The 19,096-nt window shown below is 46.8% G+C and overlaps 1 pseudogene; it reads right to left on the bottom strand.

Annotated features, from left to right (window-relative positions):
* Positions 1-2,753: 2,753 nt before the first annotated feature.
* On the bottom strand, positions 2,754-17,769 carry LOC133232345 (large ribosomal subunit protein eL19-like; annotated as a pseudogene).
* Positions 17,770-19,096: the final 1,327 nt, after the last annotated feature.

The raw sequence follows: 19,096 nt of genomic DNA, 5'->3' as shown, positions 1-19,096 counted from the left end.
GCACCTAGAGGAAAAAGGCACCTAGAGGAAAAAGCCTCCTCTGACGGAATATTGGGGTGAAAGGGTAGGGAAGGTGGGGTTGAAGGGCTATAGCCTGGTAGGCAGGGTTTCTGGGCAACCGTGGGTCTGTCCTCCAAGACCAGCCCTAGTCCCCAGGCCTTAGCAAACTCCGCCTGTATAGCCTTCAGGATTGGTGGAAGGAGGAAGGCCTCAGGCACTCCTCCCTTCCTGCCAGGAGGAGGGAACCTGGTTTCCACAGCAACCCAGAAACAATCCTGGCCTTACTTTGCTTATGCCTTCTCTATGACCCCCTCACGGAGCAGCACCTCTCATACACCCCCTTCTCTGACCCCCAGCTTCTGATTTGAGAGGGGAGGGCACATAGGAACGTTATGGCTGGGGATGCCACAAAGCTGGTCACACTTGGTTTATTAAGTGACTTATTAGGACTCTAAAGGGGGAGTGACTTTTAGGAGAAAGGACCTCCAGGTGTCCTCTGACCTCTGCACCCCCGAAGGGGCTGAAAAAAGCAGGGCCAAATGGTGGCATCCGATGCAAATTCTGGGCCCAGCTTTCCTTTCTAAAGGGCAAGTACAGACTGGGGTTGGAGGTCAGGAAGAAAGAAGAGGCAGGGTCTTTTTTTTTTTGCCCCTTGGCCCCCCAGGCCCCCATTCTCCTAGACCTGAAGTCCACTGTCGTCAAGCCGGGAGAATGGAGATACAGAACATTAACGTATGTCAAGTATAAGTGAGTGGCACCGAGGGGCATAATCTGTTTTTCTAATATGACCACAAGCAGAGTGTTAGAAGAATTAGGCCGACAGCTGCTGGTTTCCCCCCTCCCTTCCTACCCCCCCTCCTCGCGCTCCCTCTCCCTTCCTCCTCGGCGTTTGCACACACCAATGGCAGCCGAGCCCTGCTCGCGATTTCTCTTAATCTTCCTCCGCCATCCTGCGCTCTTTCCGCAGGCGGTGCTGCGAAGCCGGCAGAGCCCCGCGTCACACCTTACTGCTCTCTGAGATTGCTCCACAGAGAGCTCAAGGAGATGGCAATTCGGCGCTGATGCCGGCTGGCAGCAGTTGGGAGAGGGGAAGGAGGAGAGAGAGGGAGGAAAGGAAGGTGGGGGGGAGTTGGCACGGATACCAAGTTTTTCCCTCGAGAGACATGGTGGGGGGGGGGGGGGCGGGGTGCAGTGGAGAAGAAGGAAGAAAATGACACAGAGAAAAGGAAATAAGGAAAAAGAGGCAGAGGAAGAGAATATTAAAGTTCTCTCATTCACAAGTGGGCGTCCTTGGCCCACCTCACTCATGACCCTCTACAAATCATACGACCTAGTCGGGCTTCCCACACCTCTCTCTCTCTCTTCCCGCCAGCCAACCTGGAAGTCAAAGCGGCCTAGGCATGTTGTGTGTAGTGGTGCAAGCGTGTGTGTGTGTGTGCGTGTGTGTACGCCTGTATGTTGTCTCTGTTTTGGATCGCAGTAGAATGCAGTATGTAAATGAGATGGTTATTACCGCAATGTTCATCAAGCTGAGCCGAGAAGACATTAATAGCCTGATGAATATGCATGTGAATTTGTTAATTAAGTTAATTATTCTGCTGAAAATGCATTCGTCTTCCAAGGACATTTTCCCAATGATTTTTACATGCTCTAGCCATTAGTCATGCTATATTTTATCAGGGAAATGAGTTTGCTTAAGTTGTAAAAAAAAAAAAAAAAAAAAGAGCAAGAAGAGAAATAGAGAAAGGAAGAGGGAAAAAATGAAAGAGGAAAGAGGAAAATGTGTTGAAGTTGAGAGTCGGAAGGCATCTGGGGCCAGCCTTAAGTTTGAGGCCCAGCTGGGCTTTTGAAGCCTGCGCTCGATTTTTATGGGTATCTCACTCTAAAATTTTTGCCGTTTTTTTTGATGACAAACTTTTTTTTTCCAGTGCCAAATTTCCAACACATTAATTAATTGTTGTAGCCAATTAACTGTGGTTGTGCAAATGAGTTTAGCACTAATTACCATGCAGTGCCTGTAATCACATAAAAAACTTGCTGAGAGAGAGAAAAGAGGAATGGAAAGGAGTGGTGGCAGGAGAGGAAGGTACCTGGAGTGGAGGGGCAGCCAAGGGAAGGGAAGAAGCAGAGGTCTTGGGGTTTCCTGGTTAGGTGCCATCTTGGCTTGAAGGGCAGGTAGCTGTCTCCACATTTCAGGCCTCTGACAGTCAGGAATCTCACTGGGAATAAGAGCCAGTAAAAGTGGCCTCCTTTTGTCTAAGAACTTCTACCCAGGGAATTTCCTGACTGTCCAGTGGTTAGGACTCTGCGCTTTCACAGCCAACGGCCCAGGTTCAATCCCTGGTGGGGGAACTAAGTTCCTGTAAGCCTCAGTGCGGGGCAAAAAGACAAAAACAAACAAATTAAAAAAAAAAACAAACACCAAATTCCACCCCCAAAAAAGGTTTAGAACGGATATCTCTGATAATTTCAAGAATGCAAAGTACTCCTTATAAATTCTGAAGCCCTCAGTGTTTATCCCCCATGGCTGAAATTGCTGGATAAGGACGGAGGGTGCGTTGGAAGAAGATTTGCCATTTCTGATGGGCCAAGGGAGATGGAGAAGAATGCTATGTACTCTCAGTTTGGTTCCTGAGCTGTAAGTAGACAGGGAAAGTTGTTACAAGTCCACCACAGCCACTGGAATAGGCCAGGGGAGCAATGGTAACAGCAACTGTAAAAAAAAAATCCAGTCCTAGCAGGAGGTGGGAGGAGGCAGCCTTTGGCCAGACATAGCTCCCAGGAGGAAAGCCAAACTTTCTCTCCTGCAAGCTGGCATCTCTGCCATTCATCACGTTTGGGCTGACTCTAGGTTTCCACCTGTCAGCTTCCGCCAGTGCCCAGAGGCTTAGGGATAGACCAAATGATTTTTCTAGCTCCTTCCGACTTAGCTGTCCATGATTTGGAAAGAAACAGCAGTGGTAAAGGGAGGACTAAGTGTGAACTGGCTTTTATTTTAGGCAGATAAAGACTTGTTTTTTTAATTGAATGAGTGATGCTTGTAGTTGCCAAGGCCAGTATGTACAGAGAAGAGAGGGAGAACTTTATTTCTTGGTTTCTTCCTTCTTGGACAGAGTCCTTATGATTTCCTCCTTCTTGGCCTTGAACCGCTCTTCATGGTGCTTGTGGGCTTCCTTGGTCTTCAAGCTGTGGGCCTCAGCCTGGTCTGCCAGAAGCTTCTTGCAAGCCTAGTCTGCCTTCAGCTTGCGGATATGTTCCACAAGAATCTGCTTGTTTTTGAACATATTACCCTTCACTTTAAGGTATAGGCTGTGATACATGAAGTGGTCAGTCTTCTTAGGCTCACAGTATCTTCTGAGAAGCCGGCACAGAATTCTCAGCCTCCTCATCCAGGTTACCTTCTCATCGGAGCACTGGCAGTACCCTTTGCCTTACCTGTGCCTATGTGGATCCCGTTCCAGTGGGTCAAGGTGTCTTTCCAGCATCGAGCCTGGGAATGGACCATCATAGTCTTCCAGATCATCAGCCCACCTTTGATCAGCTTCTAGAGCTGCTGATGTGAGGCGGCATCGGTGACTTCATTAGTCTTATTGGGGCCTAACCAGACCTTCTTTTTGTCACAGCGGAGGATGCTGAAGGCAAGCCTCTTCTGAAGCCCGAGCATACTTTTGGTTGCAGCTGCAGAGGCAAATGGTGAACTGGCATTTTTTTACTCCACTCTGCTTGCCTCGTACCGTGTCCCAGACACTGAGCCCACCCAAGGTGTATGTGCTGTGTGTAAATGACCTATAGTTCCCCACCACAAAAAAAATTAAAATGCTACTTCTCCCTTACTATTAAAATGCTATTTCTGCCATCCACCTGTCACCCCAGAATAGAAAGCTCACTTGTCATGGGACTCAGTTTCCTCAGACGTCATCAGAGACACTCAACTTCACATTTCCAAGGACAGCCTTGGCTATTCGTCCTCTGATACATACCCAAAGGCTGAGTTTTCCCTTTCCCATTCCAGGTCCCAGGTCTGTGGGAAGACTGCTCACGGGCTTCATCCACTTCAGCCTTGAGGTGTCAAAGGGGAAATGATTTCAAATGCACAGGCTATGTTGCCCCCTGCTTCAGGATATGGGCACTTGGCGTGCTCACTTGTGTCCCAGTCTTTGCGATTTGTGGAGTGTAGCCTGCCAGGTTCCTCTACCCATGGGATTTTCTAGACAAGAATACTGGGTTGGGTTGCCATTCGCTGCTTTAGGAAATCTTCCCAACCCAGGGACTGAACCTGCATCTCTTGCATTTCCTACACTGGCAGGCAGATTCTTTACCTTCATGACACTGCTCTTGTAACCTATGAAGCAAAGTTAGCTGAACTGACCCAGGCTGCATCAGTGCTCTTCCTGCCTCTGACATCTCTCTTTTCCACATCGTCTTCCCAGCAACCTTAGTCAAGGTCTGAGAAAGCCTGCTGTAGTAGAAAGAGCCCTATTGTCTTGAGTCCCAAGGTCTTCTTTGCCATTTAACAGCATGTGACCATGGGAAAATCATTTATGAGCCTCAATTTTCCCTGTCTATGAGATGGAAGTAATAGTGGGTGCCATGACTGAAGGGTTAAGAAACTTAATAATCGTGAATATGAAACAACACTCAGGTCACCAAGAATAGGCTTTTTCATTAGTTGCTAAGTGAGCACAAAGTCAGAGCACAAAGTATTCCTTTTCAAAAAACTTTTAATTTTATTGGAGTATAGCTGATTTACAATGTTGTATTCAGTATTCTTTAATAGATTAATGGTTAAACATGGTACATCTGTGGTACATCCATATCTTGAAATAAATAAAATAAACTACTGATACATTAAAAAACTCGGATGGATCTCCAGAGGATTAAGCTGAATGAAAAAAATTCAATCCCCAAAAGTTACACAGTGTATGATTCTATTTTCAAATGACAAAATTTTAGAAGTAGAGGATATATTGGTGGTTGTCAAGGGTTAAGAAGTGGGTGACATAGAGGCGTGATCATTAAAAGGGTAACATGAAGAATCCTTGTGGTGCTGGAACTGTGGTAGCAGATTTAAGAATTTACAGAGGTTATAAAACTGCATAGAACTTAACAGACAGGTAAAACCAGGGAAATATGACTAAGACTGGTGGATTGAAATAATGGCAATATTCTGGCTGTGATGTTATGCTACAGTTTTACAAAATGTTACTACTGGGTGAATGTGGGCAAAATGTATAAGGGAACTCTCTGTATTATTTTTACAACTGCAATTACCTTAATTTTTAAAAAGGATATGATAGATTATTAATGTTTCTGCTGGGTATAGGAGAGAGAAGGGCCTGCCCTTGTGTTCCCACTGCAGAATTCCAAAGAGGAAGATTAAAAAATATTATTCTCATTGCATCAATAAAATGATTATAACTATGGGGAGTGGGGTATTTGTATCTGATGTAACAGTAATTCCACTCCCTTGAATTTACTTTAAACATTACAGGAAGTTTTTCACAAGAAAAAAAGAATTCTGTAAGTATTATGGTGATGGATGTTAACTAGACTCACTGTGTGATAATTTTGCAATATATACAAATATTGAACCATTATGTTGTAACCTGAAACTAATAAAATGTTATATATCAATTCTACCTCAATAAAACATGAAAAAAAAAAAAACACAAAGTTTTATGTGGTAGGATGTTCATCATGGTATTATCTGTAACAGTAAACATCTAAATGATTAAAATAGTGGATGAGCTTTATAAATCATGACATATCTAGGTGATGAAATAGTCTACAGACTTTAAACATACTTAAAAATATAATACACCAAGAACAATGCCAGTAGTTCTTCATTTTACTGAGATGTTCTGGGTATTTAAAACAGCTAATATAGGTAAACGCACTTACAAACTGTAAAGTGCTTGGCAAGTGCTCCGTGCTGCTATCCTTTTATTTTGGCTGTGCTGCACAGCATGTAGGATCTTAGTTCCCTGACGAGGGCTGGAACACACATGCCCCCTGCAGTGGAAGCACGGGGTCCTAACCACTGGACCACCAGGGATTTCCATTCCTCTGTGTTATCTTACTGGCTGTCTCTCCCAGCTCCATTCTAGATGAAGTTGTACTTCCAGGCAGGACACTACCTGAGGAACTCCTAGCTGAAGTCATGGGTATGGGGAAACTGACTTCTTCTGGAGTGTGACTCAAAGGACTGGGGCTACTTCCTTTCCAGGAGACTGCCACCCTGTTTCAAATCATCAATAAAACTATGGACATTACCCCCAGCATTTGCACAAACTCACATGTGGCTATAATTCCAGGGGATTCATAAGAGTCTTTGAAGAAATGTCAGCCCTGATGACTCTGAAAAAGTAGTAGACTCTACTGTATCAACCACCAGTGACTGAGCACCTACTCGGTATCAGGCACTTCCCGAGGTACTTTACACATATTATTTCACTAAATTCTCTTCACCATCTTAAAAGGTTATCTGCATTTCACAGACAAGGAAACCAGGCCTAAAAGAGGTTAAGGGATTTACCAAGGTAGCACAGCTAGTAAACAGCAGCACTGGCATTGGAACTCAAGGCTGTCAGCCCATAAATTTGCAATCTAACCACACACGCTAGGTTTAGAACTGAGGAGGAAACTGCACTGAGGTACATGTCTGGAGGAGCCCCAGAAAATTACCCCTGTTCTTCCAATGCCCCTTGGGTAAACACAGACTTAAAACCATCCAAGGCAAAAGAAAAGTCTCTAAAGAGAAGTAGATCCATTCTGAAGTCTTATATTCCATGAGTAAGTTTTTCCATATATCTAACCTCTATCGTTTCTGCTCAAATCCTATCCCGTTACCTCTCTTGTTTCCAGTGGGGATGGTGAATATATGACATGATGCCCCTCCATGAAAGGTCCTGGGACCAGAGGGGATAGAGGAGTTTCTCTTTCCCCAGGACTGCTGAGGCCTCAGTTCCCTTGGTCTCTTGGATCTTCCCCAATGTATCAAACCAAACAATGAGCAGGAGAAAATGGATTAGCAAACTAGAACAAGGAGATCAGCTTGAAGGGTGGCCTGGGACTCTCTCAGGACCTTAATGCTGGGCTCAGGGTGAAGGTAAGGTGGGCTGTTTTCCCCACCAGGCTCAGCAGCCAGCTTCATGTTTGACATCTACTCAGTTGTGGAGGTCCAGCCAGCATCGTTCATGCCAGAGCCTCTTGTTTGTCTCAATATGACATCTCGTAGAAAGGAGGGGCCCGGGGGATTCTGCCATTCTGCATTTATTCCTCCTGTCTCAATACTACGTTGCTGTACTTGCTCAGGAGCAGCCAGTCCACTGGGGAGGGGGGCGCTTAGAGATACCCAGGAAAGAGAATAATCTTGTGAGAAGCCTGGGATCCTAAGACTTTTCTCTCAACATGACAGTCAGGAAGGAAACTGGGGCCTGAGTCCAGACACAGATTGGGAAGAAGAGGTGTCTTCCATCCCTCTGTCTTTCCTTCCCTCCTCCATGAACTATTCTACCCTGCTGGGACCTAGGCACGCCCACTGCTCACTTTGGCTTCCCTTGGCCCACCTCTCTTATGGACAGGAGAGGGTTAAAGAGATGGTATGGGCAAGCCATAAATTTCCCATCAGTGTGGGGAGGGGAGGACTGTTGGCAGGGAGGGGGGTAAGCTGGGTGGGGGGGAGCTGGGAAAAAGCCAGGAGGTTGTCTCTAGGTAACAATAAACACTGCAAGCAAGGAGCAGCTGTTACACTTACTCTCTCTGCATCACAATGCTGAAATAACACTAATAAACCAGTGTGCCCAATGCACAGGCATATACACATTCAGGGCCAAGTTCTGCTGTACCCCTAGAGCTGCCCTTTGCTTCAGGTCAGGGCCCTTGGTGCCAGTGGGCATACTTGTCTTGGCCTCGCTATACTTATGTGGAGGATGAGGACTGGTGAGTCAGTCTCAGAGCCAGAGTGGCATTCTCAAAAGAAGGAGGGTTTCAGAGGCTGGGGATTCTGGGTTCAGAACCAGAGGGCTTTCACCGATGGGAAGAGGTCAAATGGGGTAACTCTTGGCTGGGAGTTGGGAGGAGCAGAGGAGAGTGAGAGAGAAAAAAGTGTAGCGAACAGACAACTACTTACCATGTCTTCTCAGATTGGAGGGCATGAGGTAGCCAGAAGTGGAGTCAGCTAAATGGAGGTGGAAGTTAAAGGAGGGTTGAGGAGAAGGTTTAAGAGGTGGTATTGTGGAGTGATCCTTGTATCTCCTGAAGCTGAACTCCCCACACCAGCCTGCACCCCGCCTGGTGCCCCGAGCCTCCCCCTCACAGCACCACTTTTACAGCAGAGCCAGGTGATACGTCCGTTCAGTTCAGGGTTGAGCTTTATTATGGGTGTTCCAGCAGGGGTCCCTGGGTTCCTGATGCTGCCAGGAAGAGCTGGGGGGGTGGAACTGGTCACATCTCCCTACACAAAGAGCAGCTGGCCTGTCCCTTTGTCCAGCCAAAACTGTCTCTGGATCCCCAGGAGCATCCCAGCAGAGGGGCCCCTCATCCCTGCTGGACAGCAGAGCTGCCATCAGTGAAAAGAATAGAAATAGGCAAATGAAAACTTAGGTTCTCTCAGAGAACTCTCCTCCCATTCTTCTCTGAGGTTAGGAAGAGGATATTTATTAACTGTCTAGATATACTGGTATCCAAGATCCTTATTTCCTTTTGCTGAAACAGGGAGGCCCCTGAGACTGTGGTCAGGGGCATGGCTAGTTCTCCTGGTCCTTTTTCTGGCCCTGTGCTGCTGGTGTGACCTTAAACATAGTATTTTATCATCCCCCTGATTCAGAAAGTCTGGAGAAGATGCACGTCGCCTACTTGGCCTGTAAGGGAAGAGAAAATCGGCACCTTTGAAGACCACAGTTTCTGTTTCCAGCAAAGAAAGTATAAGACCAAGTGGTAATCCTTCCAGGTTCTGGTCTTAAAATAGTGCCCCCCTACTTAAAAAAAATTTTCTGGGTGTCAGCTGGGTGCCCAGAGCTGTGGCAGGCAAGAGAGGGCAGGGAGCAGTAGCTGTGTCTGCCCAGGAGTGCTGAGCTGCCCAGCACATTACCCTGTGTGTAGCCCATGGACACAGTAGAGTAAGAACAACTAGCCTCTCCTATCCTTTCCTCACTGAGAAGCCTCTCCCTGGGAATGCTCAGCATTCCCTGCCATCTTCTCTCCCATTTCCCTCTCTTCTTAGCTGGGGTCTCTCCTTGCCCCACAATCCAGATGAGAGACCTCTATCCACAGAGCACAGAGTTGGGGAGAAATGGGGCAAAAGGGAGCTCTAACAGGCCCAGATGCCTTCTCCTCTGTCGTTATCATGAGCCACCCTCTATTGTTATGAGTCACCAGAACCTTGAGCTCAGCTGAGCTGCCAGCAGCCTTCTCCCTCCCTACAGCCACTCCAGCCAGGCAGACAGGCACCTACAGGACCCAAGAGCCCACCATCTTCCTACTTCCAGGGCCACAGTCCCCTTCTTCATCCCTAGGAATCTGCACCACAGACACACTGAGAAGAGTTAGAAAGAAGTGTGAGAGACCCCAGCATGTGCTCTGTGCTGTAGCAGAGAGCCAGCTGCCTGTACGGCAGAGCAGGATCACCAGCCAGGAAACCCAGCACAACCTGGGCACAGAGCCTTGTCAGCATGTGAGAGGATGCGTGAGACAGGATGGGGTAAGAAGGCTTTTTCAGGAGCAGGCATCTCCTCCTGGCTCCCTCTCTGGTCACTGTCTCTTCTCCTTGGCTTCTCTCTCCAGGTATTGATGGACATCATGGCACTGACATCTCTGAAATGTCTTCCTTCACCTCCTCCATGGCTTTGGGACTTAGAGAATGGTCTGCATGATAACCTTCGAGGTGTCAAGGTGGGAGGTTCAGACATCCAGCTCTCTTACCAACCAGTGGGACACACTGAGGGAGAAGGAGGAAAGGAGCCCCATCAGAGTAAAAGTTAAACCTGGGCCAACACAGAGTCCCTCAGCAACCCCTCTTCTCTAGAGCGCAGGGGATACTGGGTACTGCTACCTCTGCCTTCACTTACTTCAAGTCTATCCCTCTTTCCCTGCAAAAGCTCAGGGTTACTTCTGGATTCCAGAGCAGGCTCCAGGCTCTGATTCCAAGGCTGCAGATGTCATACCTTTGGTTAAATCTTGAGAGTGTGAGGCAGAGCTAGTGGAGATTGAGGGGAGGGAAGTCTTTTTCCTGAGAGAAACATGAAGAATCTATCAATAATTGAATGGCTTAAGGGCCTTTTAGCTCCTCCAGCATACCTCTAATCCTGGAGTAGGGGTAGACAAGGGGTGAGAAAGAGGGCCTTCAGAAAGCCTGACGCCTCTTGTCTCTCTCCACCGAATGCTCTTCCGTTGCTCTGTTTCTCTAAACAAGAGCCATCTAATAAGTCCCCTCAACAACACTCAGTATGAATAGCCTACTTTGAGTTAGGTAGCAACCCCCCACCCAAAAGTGGGACTACAGGCCTCAGTTTCCAAACTCCCCCTCTCTATCTTCCTTCTTTCTAGCTTCTCCCTGACCTCCGCCACACCTCTTCCTGCAGGTCCTTGGAAGCAGGGGAAATGCAAGGGGGCCTTCTCATCTTGCTGGTAGTAGAAAGGGCAGAGAATCAAGACAGCCAAGGAGATGGCCCTGAGGGTCTAAGAAAAGGGCAAAATGAGCCTGGGGGCACTTAGAAAGGCACATCTGGGTCTTTCCTAGGGACTCTGGGGATATTAAATGGTGAGTGTACTGAGATGAGAACGTATTTCTGGGAGTAGGGCATAACTATTGGGGGCTTGGAGAGTGTGACAAAGTTTCTAAAGCTCACACAGCTTTCCAAGCTCTCTGCCCATCCTTGTCCAGACCTCAACTTAGTCTCATGAAGCACAGAACAAACAATGTTGAATTTTTTTTTAATGTTGACTTTTTTGAGGAAGGAAGGAGACACTAGGAAACGCCATCTTTGGCAACTTGGTGGGCAAGTCACTTCTCTCCATAAGTCTTTCTTAACTCTAGCATCTGAACAGTGAAGGAGGTGGAGGTGGGGACAGCTGGAAACATGCCCCTCTCTCAAGTGTTCATCAATACCTTATAGAATCAGACGGGGCTTCACTAAGAGCTTTGGGCCATGGTGCTGCACAAATACAGAGGCATTTCCGACTCAGCTTTCAGAGCCTTGAGTTTTAATTCTATCTCTCTTCTTGGCCTAGACATAGGATAAGACCACACCTTGCTACATTTTGGGGCATAATTTTCTCTAGTAGTTTTCACTGCAGCAGAAAAATCTGTGATAAGATCTCAGAAAAAGCTCAATATTTAGTCGCCATTGGGGAATCTATACCTTGGTTAAGGAACTGGGGAAGCTGATGTATTTCCTTCCCTGTGCCTTTTAGAATACAGTAAAATCTCATGGGATTGGGTAGTTCTGATGGATCTGTCTACATGAAAGCAAGGGAATGGAGATGCCCTCTGGAACAGACTGTATGAGGGAAATGTTCCCTCAGTAATGCACCCACCCACCTTACTCCCTTAAGTTGCTTTCAAAACTCAGAGGTCAGAGACAGGAGACTCCAAGAAATGGAAAATAATACTCTGCCAAACCTTTCCCCTTGACTTTCCTCCCAATACCCTACCTACCTACATTTTCTGGTGTTCCCAGGAATTCCCCAAATCCAGGAACAAAAGTAACTCCAGGACAAGATTCAACTGTTTCCCTTCTCTGGGTCTCCGTTTTCACATCTGTAAAACGAATGGTTTGAAAAGATGAGCTCCAAGTTCTCTTCCTTACAACAGTACAGGTCTATGATTCACCCCAAGGCATCAGCCCTCATTTGCATGTAATCTCCATGGCACCTATTTTATGTCTAAACACACAGAAATATCTCTGAACCCTGCCCCTCTCCTCCCTCTCACCGGAGTCTCTGGTTCGTTGGTCCCTAGCTCTTATCCTCACCCTTCAAGGACCTCAAAGCTCTGTCCTCACCTTCCTTTCACAATTTTACAGCACTCACTGGGACAAGCTCAATTGCACAAAACTGGGGAACAAGGAAACAGCCTTACCTAATATTTCTGGCTGCAATTTGGGGGCTCAGAACTGAGTCAACTGGTGAGGTTCTATCCTTTTTGAAGGTCCTGGCAGTTGGGGGGAAATCCCAGTGCCTCTCCTCCTCCTCCACCTCGCTATTCTCCATGCCAGAACGCAAAGTGGCCAGTGATTGATGGGCCTGGGTTCCCGGTAACCGCACCCAGTGGCCCAATCCTCCTCCCCTACCCAATCTCTCCCCTGTCCCTATTCAGAGATCAGATTGTCTCATGTTGGTCCCTGAGGTCCCATTAATTAAAAATACATCCAATTAAATGGCAGGTGAAAACGTGCTATTGGAGCTCTCCACCCCCCTGCCCCAGCTTGGTCCCCCCCACCCCCCTTTTAAGGCTCAGCTGTGCTTTGAGCTGAGAAAAAAAAAAGAGAGAGAGAGGAAGAAAGAGGGAGAGGGAAGAGGAAGACATAGAGGTGGGGGTATGGGGGAAAGCTATTTGAACCTCTGCCAGGGTAGCATGTGCCAGCCTGGGAGGGTGGCACTGTGCCCTGGTGTCTAATTTCTGGAGGTGTGAGTAGGTTCAGTCAGCTGGGTACCCACTTCCATTTCCCTTAAAGGGGCAGAGGGAAGTCAAAGGTGGTGGCTAGCTGTACTGCCCTCCTTCTGGGTTTGGTGAGTGAAAGGTAGACGTGTAAATGGTAGAGGGCCCTTAAGACAGGGTGTGATGTTCAGGGGTTGCAAGAGGCTGAAGCTTCTATTCTTGGTATACTCCTGCTCTTCCCCAAACTGCAAAGAAGATAACGAGAAGCATGGTGGGACCCAGGTGGCAGGGCATGGCATGGCTCCCCTACCCCTGCCCACAGGAAAGCTGAGAAAAAAATGGAGGAAGGAAGGAGCCATGATTTGGGTGGGAGCAGATGAGTCAAATAGGATAAAATATACCAGCATGGACATTTGCGTGGGCAGCACCTTATAAGTAAGAGGCTCTGGAGGGACCTATTTGTTCTTTCTCTGTGCAAAAAGCAGCAGAAGTAGTACAAAGTCACCTCAATCTGGCAGGCTGTGAGTAGGGCATCTTTTCTCCTTCACATTTATGGTGTCCCCAGCATTTTGTAAGGCATCTGTCCCGTCTTCCACCCCTCTAAAGCCTTCTGGCCCCAAGCAAGGCAAAGTTAATAGGCACTGAGAGCTGCTGGGTGAGGAGCTATGAAAAAAGGAGTAACTAAAAGTGGTACTCAGAATCCAGGCAGTACTGGGGGTATCTGCCAACTGAGGGCCCCCGCCTGGCCTCCCTGGCAGTCTCAGTACCTCCTCACTTCACTTTAACGCTAATTGGAGATTTTAATCTGCGCTGCTGCTCTGCTCGGGGTGCTGGGGGGAGCGCCAGCTGTGCAGCAATTCCAGCAGCACCGACTGTTTAATCAAGCTGTCCTCCTGGGGAGGGACCCTCGGGCATGGGGGTAGGAGGGAGGAGGAGAACCTCTGTCATATACCTTAGCCTGTTCAGCCTAGAAGGGCTTCCTGGAGACTGAGGACCAAATGTGGGAGACCTTATTCCCACAAGGGCTCCATGGCCCTTGGATCCTTAGTGGAGCCAATACACATATGGGAGCACCATGAGGCTTAAGGGCCAAAGCAGTTCCCATCCCATCCTGCTTTCTGGCACCTTTTTTGGCACAGAGTCCCAGAGTGTCCTGGGTGTCCTTTAGACACTCAGGCTGTAAATATCTTTCAGATCATCTGAGCCCTGCAGGTTTGTGCTGGGAGAAGTGATGGGGGCATAGAAGGCTGAACTTTGCTATTCTCTCAGTCTTCTCAGTCCTCTCCCTTCCTCTTAAGAGAGTTAACTCTTTAAGAGCTACTTCTTTTGAAACAATTATCATAAGAGATTTTTTTTTTTCTCTCTCTGAGAACCCAGATACCTCCAAACTCTGGGCTGGAAAGTGACTGTCTAGAGGCTGAGGACAGGTGGAGCCTGTTACACCCCTAAAGAAAGAAACACCTGTACAAGGTGTTTGGTGCTTAAAACTAGGAGGCTTCCCAGGTTTGACTGGGAATCTATTGACATGTCAGTCCACTAGGGAAGAGCATTCAGGATCTCAGGCCATTTTTTAAGGAAGATCAAGTGCAAGAACAATTAACTATTCTTCTGGCTCCTTGGGCTTCTGGACTCAGGCTCTCTGAGGATGTTTCTCACCCCTGTCTCAGGGAAAGAGTGTGGTGCCCCGCCTCTCCCTTCACCCAAATGCTGTCCGCTAAGGGGCAGGAGTTTTAATTGGTCAGCAGCGCCCTCGTGTGGCAAAACCAAGGCTGTAGCAGCCCAAGTGGCCCAGAAGCTTCGAGGGATCAGACATCCAGATTGACAGAGGGGTAGTCACGGAGAAGGCAATGGCACCCCACTCCAGTACTCTTGCCTGGAAAATCCCGTGGACGGAGAAGCCTGATGGGCTGCAGTCCATGGGGTCGCTAAGAGTTGGACACAACTGAGCGACTTCACTTTCACTTTTCACTTTCATGCATTGGAGAAGGAAATGGCAACCCACTCCAGTGTTCTTGCCTGGAGAATCCCAGGGACGGGGGAGCCTGGTGGGCTGCCATCTCTGGGGTCGCAGAGTTGGACACGACTGAAGCGATTTAGCAGCAGGCACGGTACTCCAGGTACCCAATACTTGCAGAGACATTTCCTACTTTCTAACACCTAACTCTCCATCCATCCCACCCTAACTGCCTCACCTCCAATTCAAGGTATGTGCCTACCAGGGGAGGGGGCACCTTACCCAGAGCTGGCATTTGCTCAGGCCTACTGCTTACACTGTCTGGATTGCACGCGTAAAGAGCGATTGTTGACAGAGGAGATCTAAGGTCAAAAGGGTAAGCTGATAACTACAACGGCAGGAGAGGCTCTGGAACCCTTGCCAACTCCCTACAGGTGCCAGACAAGAGCTGCCTCCTAAGCTGGAGACTGAGTTTTACCTCCTGATGGGTTCTGCCCTACAGTGATCCATTTGCTACTCCCTGGATGTGTCTTGGAATGAACAGGGACAGACTCTTAAGAGTCTGAGATCCTTGTCCTCAGGAATGGACACAAGATAAAAACCTTTCCCTCAAAAGATTCAAGTTATTCCCCAAGGTTCCAGGCCATAGGGTAGAATGCACATCTGGGACTTCAGGCTTCCAACCCTGAGAAGGGCTGCGTGTCATTAGACCCTAACACTATCCATTTACTGCTCCTTTCTTCCCTCACCCACTAAATGGGAGAAATGGTTTTGAATTACAGAAAAGAGGACGGTATCTAACATTAGGAACGTCGCTCTAAAAATTAGGGCTGGAAGTCACCAAGCCAGAGAGCTGAGTAAACATGGCCTTCCTGATTTGTTTGGAGATATTTAACAATAGACAGAAATATTCCCAGAGAGAAATATGATCCTGTTTGGGGTTGGAGGGTAGGGAGAGGAGAGCACCTACCTCGCCAGAAGAAGGGTAGGGGTAGGCACTGTAGGTTGGTGACCTGCTCAGTTCTGGGCACTGAGGACGGGAATAAGCAGGCTGGCAGACCTCTACTTCCGGTGTCCTGCACAGTGTGTGGACGGGGGGATCTCCCATCAAACCTGGGAAGGATGTGGAGAAAGATGAGAAGTAGTAAAAAAGGGACATCAATGTCCTATCCTCAGAAGACAGAGAAAATAGCTTCTTGGGAAAAAAGAAGGCAGGGCTATGTGTGAATGACGTAGTGGGTGAGTGAGGCAGGTGCTGTAGAGAGGCTGAGAGTAACCGATATTAGCATCACATTATTGAGTAATAGCTGACCAAGAGATAAGAACAGGGATGAAGTGACCACTAATGTCAATAAAGGGCGTTGCCCATTCTAGCTAGGAGGGAGGAACTGCTAATCAGAAGGTAGGACACTGGCCTTCCCTGGTGGTCCAGTGGTTGAGAATCTGCCTGCCAGTGCAGGGCACGTGAGTCTGAACCTTGGTCTGGGAGGATTCCACATACCATGGGCAACTAAGCCTGTGCGCCACAACTGCTGAACCTGCGCCCTAGAGCCTGTGCTCCCAACCAGAGAGGAGACCCCCATCTAGAGAAGTCTGATGCACAGCAACAAAGGCCCAGCACAGCAATACATAAATAAAATTTTATTTTAAAAAGAAGGTAGGACACCATAGCAGAGTCAAAAAAAAATTTAAAGCTCTCCTAAGGCAATAGAAATAAAAGCAAAAATTAACAAATGGGACCTAATCAAACTTATAACCTTTTGCACAACAAAGGAAACTATAAACAAAAAGACAACCTACAGACTGGGAGAAAATATTTGCAAATGATGTGACCAACAAAGGCTTAATTTCCAAAGTATACAAACAGCTCATACAACTCAGTGACAAAAAAAACAACTCAGTCTAAAAATGGGCAGAAGACCTAAATAACCATTTCTCCAAAGAAGACATATAGATGGTCTACTGACATGTCTCTATCGATACATGAAAAGATGTTCAACATCACTAATTATTAGAGAAATGCAAATCAAAACTACAATGAGAGACTTTCCTGGTGGTCCAGTAGTTAAGAATCTGCCTGCCAATGCAGGGGTCATGGGTTCGATCCCTGGTCTGGGAAGATTTCATATACCATGGGGCATTAATTAATGTGTCACAGCTACTTAAGTCTTCATGCTCTAGAGCCTGTGCTCTGCAACCAGAGAAGCCACTGAAATGGGAAGTCTGTGTACTGCAACTAAGAGAAACTCCCGCTCGCCACAACTAGAGGAAGCCTGTGAGCCACAACAAAGATCCAGGGCAGCCAAAAAAAAAATCAATTAATTAAAAAAAACCTACAATGAGGTACCACCTCACACTGGTCAGAATGACCATCATTAAAAAGTCTACAAATAACAAACTCTGGAGGGTGTAGAGAAAAGGGAACCCTCCCGACACTGTTGGTAGAAATGTAAATTGGTGCCGCCAAGATGGAAAACAGTATGGAGGTTCCTTTAAAAACTAAAACCAGAGTTTCCATTTGATCCAGCAGTCCCATTCTTGGGCATATATCGAGACAAAACTATAATCTGAAAAGATGCATACACCCCTCTAAGTTCATAGTATTTACAATAGCCAACACACAGAAACAACCTAAATGTCCATCAATATATGAGTGGATAAAGAGGATGTGGGACATATATACAATGGAATACTACTCACCCATAAAACGAATAAAACAATGCCACTTGCAGCAACATGGATAGACCTAGAGATTATCACACTAAGCGAAGTAAGTCAGAAAGAAGAAGTCAAACACTATATCACTTACATGTGGAATCTAAAGATATAGAGTACAGACTTGTCATTGCCCAAGGGGAAGGGAGAGAGATAGATTAAGAGTTTGGGACTAGCAGATACAAATTGTTAAATACAGAAGGATTAAACAAGATCCTATTGCATAGTACAGGGAACTATATTTAATATCCTATAATAAACCATAATGGGTAATAATTTTTTTAAAAAGCTAAGGTAACTCCCCTGGAGATCTTTGGGACTAAGAACTTCCCTGAGACTGTATGTGTGTGTGTATAAGTGTTAATCCCTTATAAAAGCAGCCCAGTGGCCTCTGATTAGCTTAAGATCCCTACCTGGCTTGAAACTCTGTGAAAGAGAGTGAATTTGCCAGGGCTCCGGATGTCAGGTAACTAATGGACATTACCAAATTCCTCAGGGGCCATTCCTCCTCCTGCTGCTGTCACCTGTAAAAGAAAATGACATGTAACATTAGACATGAGATAAGGGACCAGTCACCAAAAAGGGTATATGCTCTTTCACTCAAGGAGCACGGCCGTAGTAGGTAAAATGATGACGATGATCACCACTCTTCTACTTCACAGAGCTGAGAAAGATTCAGATGAACCTGAAGTACACGATCAAAGCCAGTTTTAAGTTTTCTAAGATTCCTAACTCCAGGCAAGTAGCTCCCAGTCTAGTAAAGTAAAAACTATGCTTCCTTTACTTGAGAGAAAAATTGGGAATTCAACATAAAAGGAAGCTCTGAAACCCAGAATTATAAAGGGCAATGAAGGTTCGATGTGAATGCAAAGTTAATGCAAGAAAGTGACTCAAAAGAGGATAACTAATTTTAGATTAGATAATCAGATTGTTCTGAAGGCTCTCTTGTCCAAAACATCTTGAAGAAAGGCTCAGGACTTTCTATGAGACAGAAAGGAGGTTTGTGGGACAGCAGATTTGACACAGTTTGGGCAGGTAGGTTTGTATATTCCCTATGTAGGGATGAATCTGCATGGGGACCAACTTCACATTTCTCCTGTGCTATGAACCACGGTGTGATGGAGAAAATGTAAAGATATGTACTGGGATCTATTTGTCATCAGCAATCAAAACTCATTTTGCAAACCCCCTGCCTCTCTGACCTATACCTATAACCTAGACCTAGATCTATCTCTAAGCTGCCTTTCTCCCAAGATTTTGCTTCCAGTTTAGGAACTCGTTAGCATTCCCCTCCCGGCTCAGGGGCTCCCAGACTCATATGCCCAGAAAATAAGCATTGGAAGGGACACCTGGGAGAGGCCCAAAGAGGGGAAGGGAGTCTCAGCACCAGAGTGAGATGACTTTAGAAACTGCCATGCCTGTCAGCCCGCTGAGCACACTATTCAGGACTCAGGTCACTGTGGAGCACACCACCTTCTTTCCGCTCCACCAAAGAAGAAAACCAACAATCCAAAACTAAAAAAATAAGGGAGAGGAGTAGAGTTCACCTCGCCCCCAATTTGCCTGTAATCTCAGAGTATCTTATTTTACTGAGTTCCATAATCCCTTCTCTCATTCAGCAGCTCCCCTTAGTTTCCCAGCAACTGAGATGTTTTCTTTCTCTTTTCCTTCTGATTATTTTCAATATAGCTGTATTATAATGCAAAGGAGCCTGAATTGAAATTTAGGGTAAATTCCTCACAAAATCTCTGAGGATCTTTTCCTACTATTCAACCCCTGGATGATGGCTGGGAACAAGCTCCCTGAATTTGGGGTAACTCTGAGGCATC

The sequence above is a fragment of the Bos javanicus genome, chromosome 19, assembly GCF_032452875.1.
Source record: "Bos javanicus breed banteng chromosome 19, ARS-OSU_banteng_1.0, whole genome shotgun sequence".
NCBI classification, from domain to species: domain Eukaryota; kingdom Metazoa; phylum Chordata; class Mammalia; order Artiodactyla; family Bovidae; genus Bos; species Bos javanicus.
Note: the sequence above shows the minus strand (reverse complement) of the source record. Positions and strands in the feature narration are given on the sequence as shown.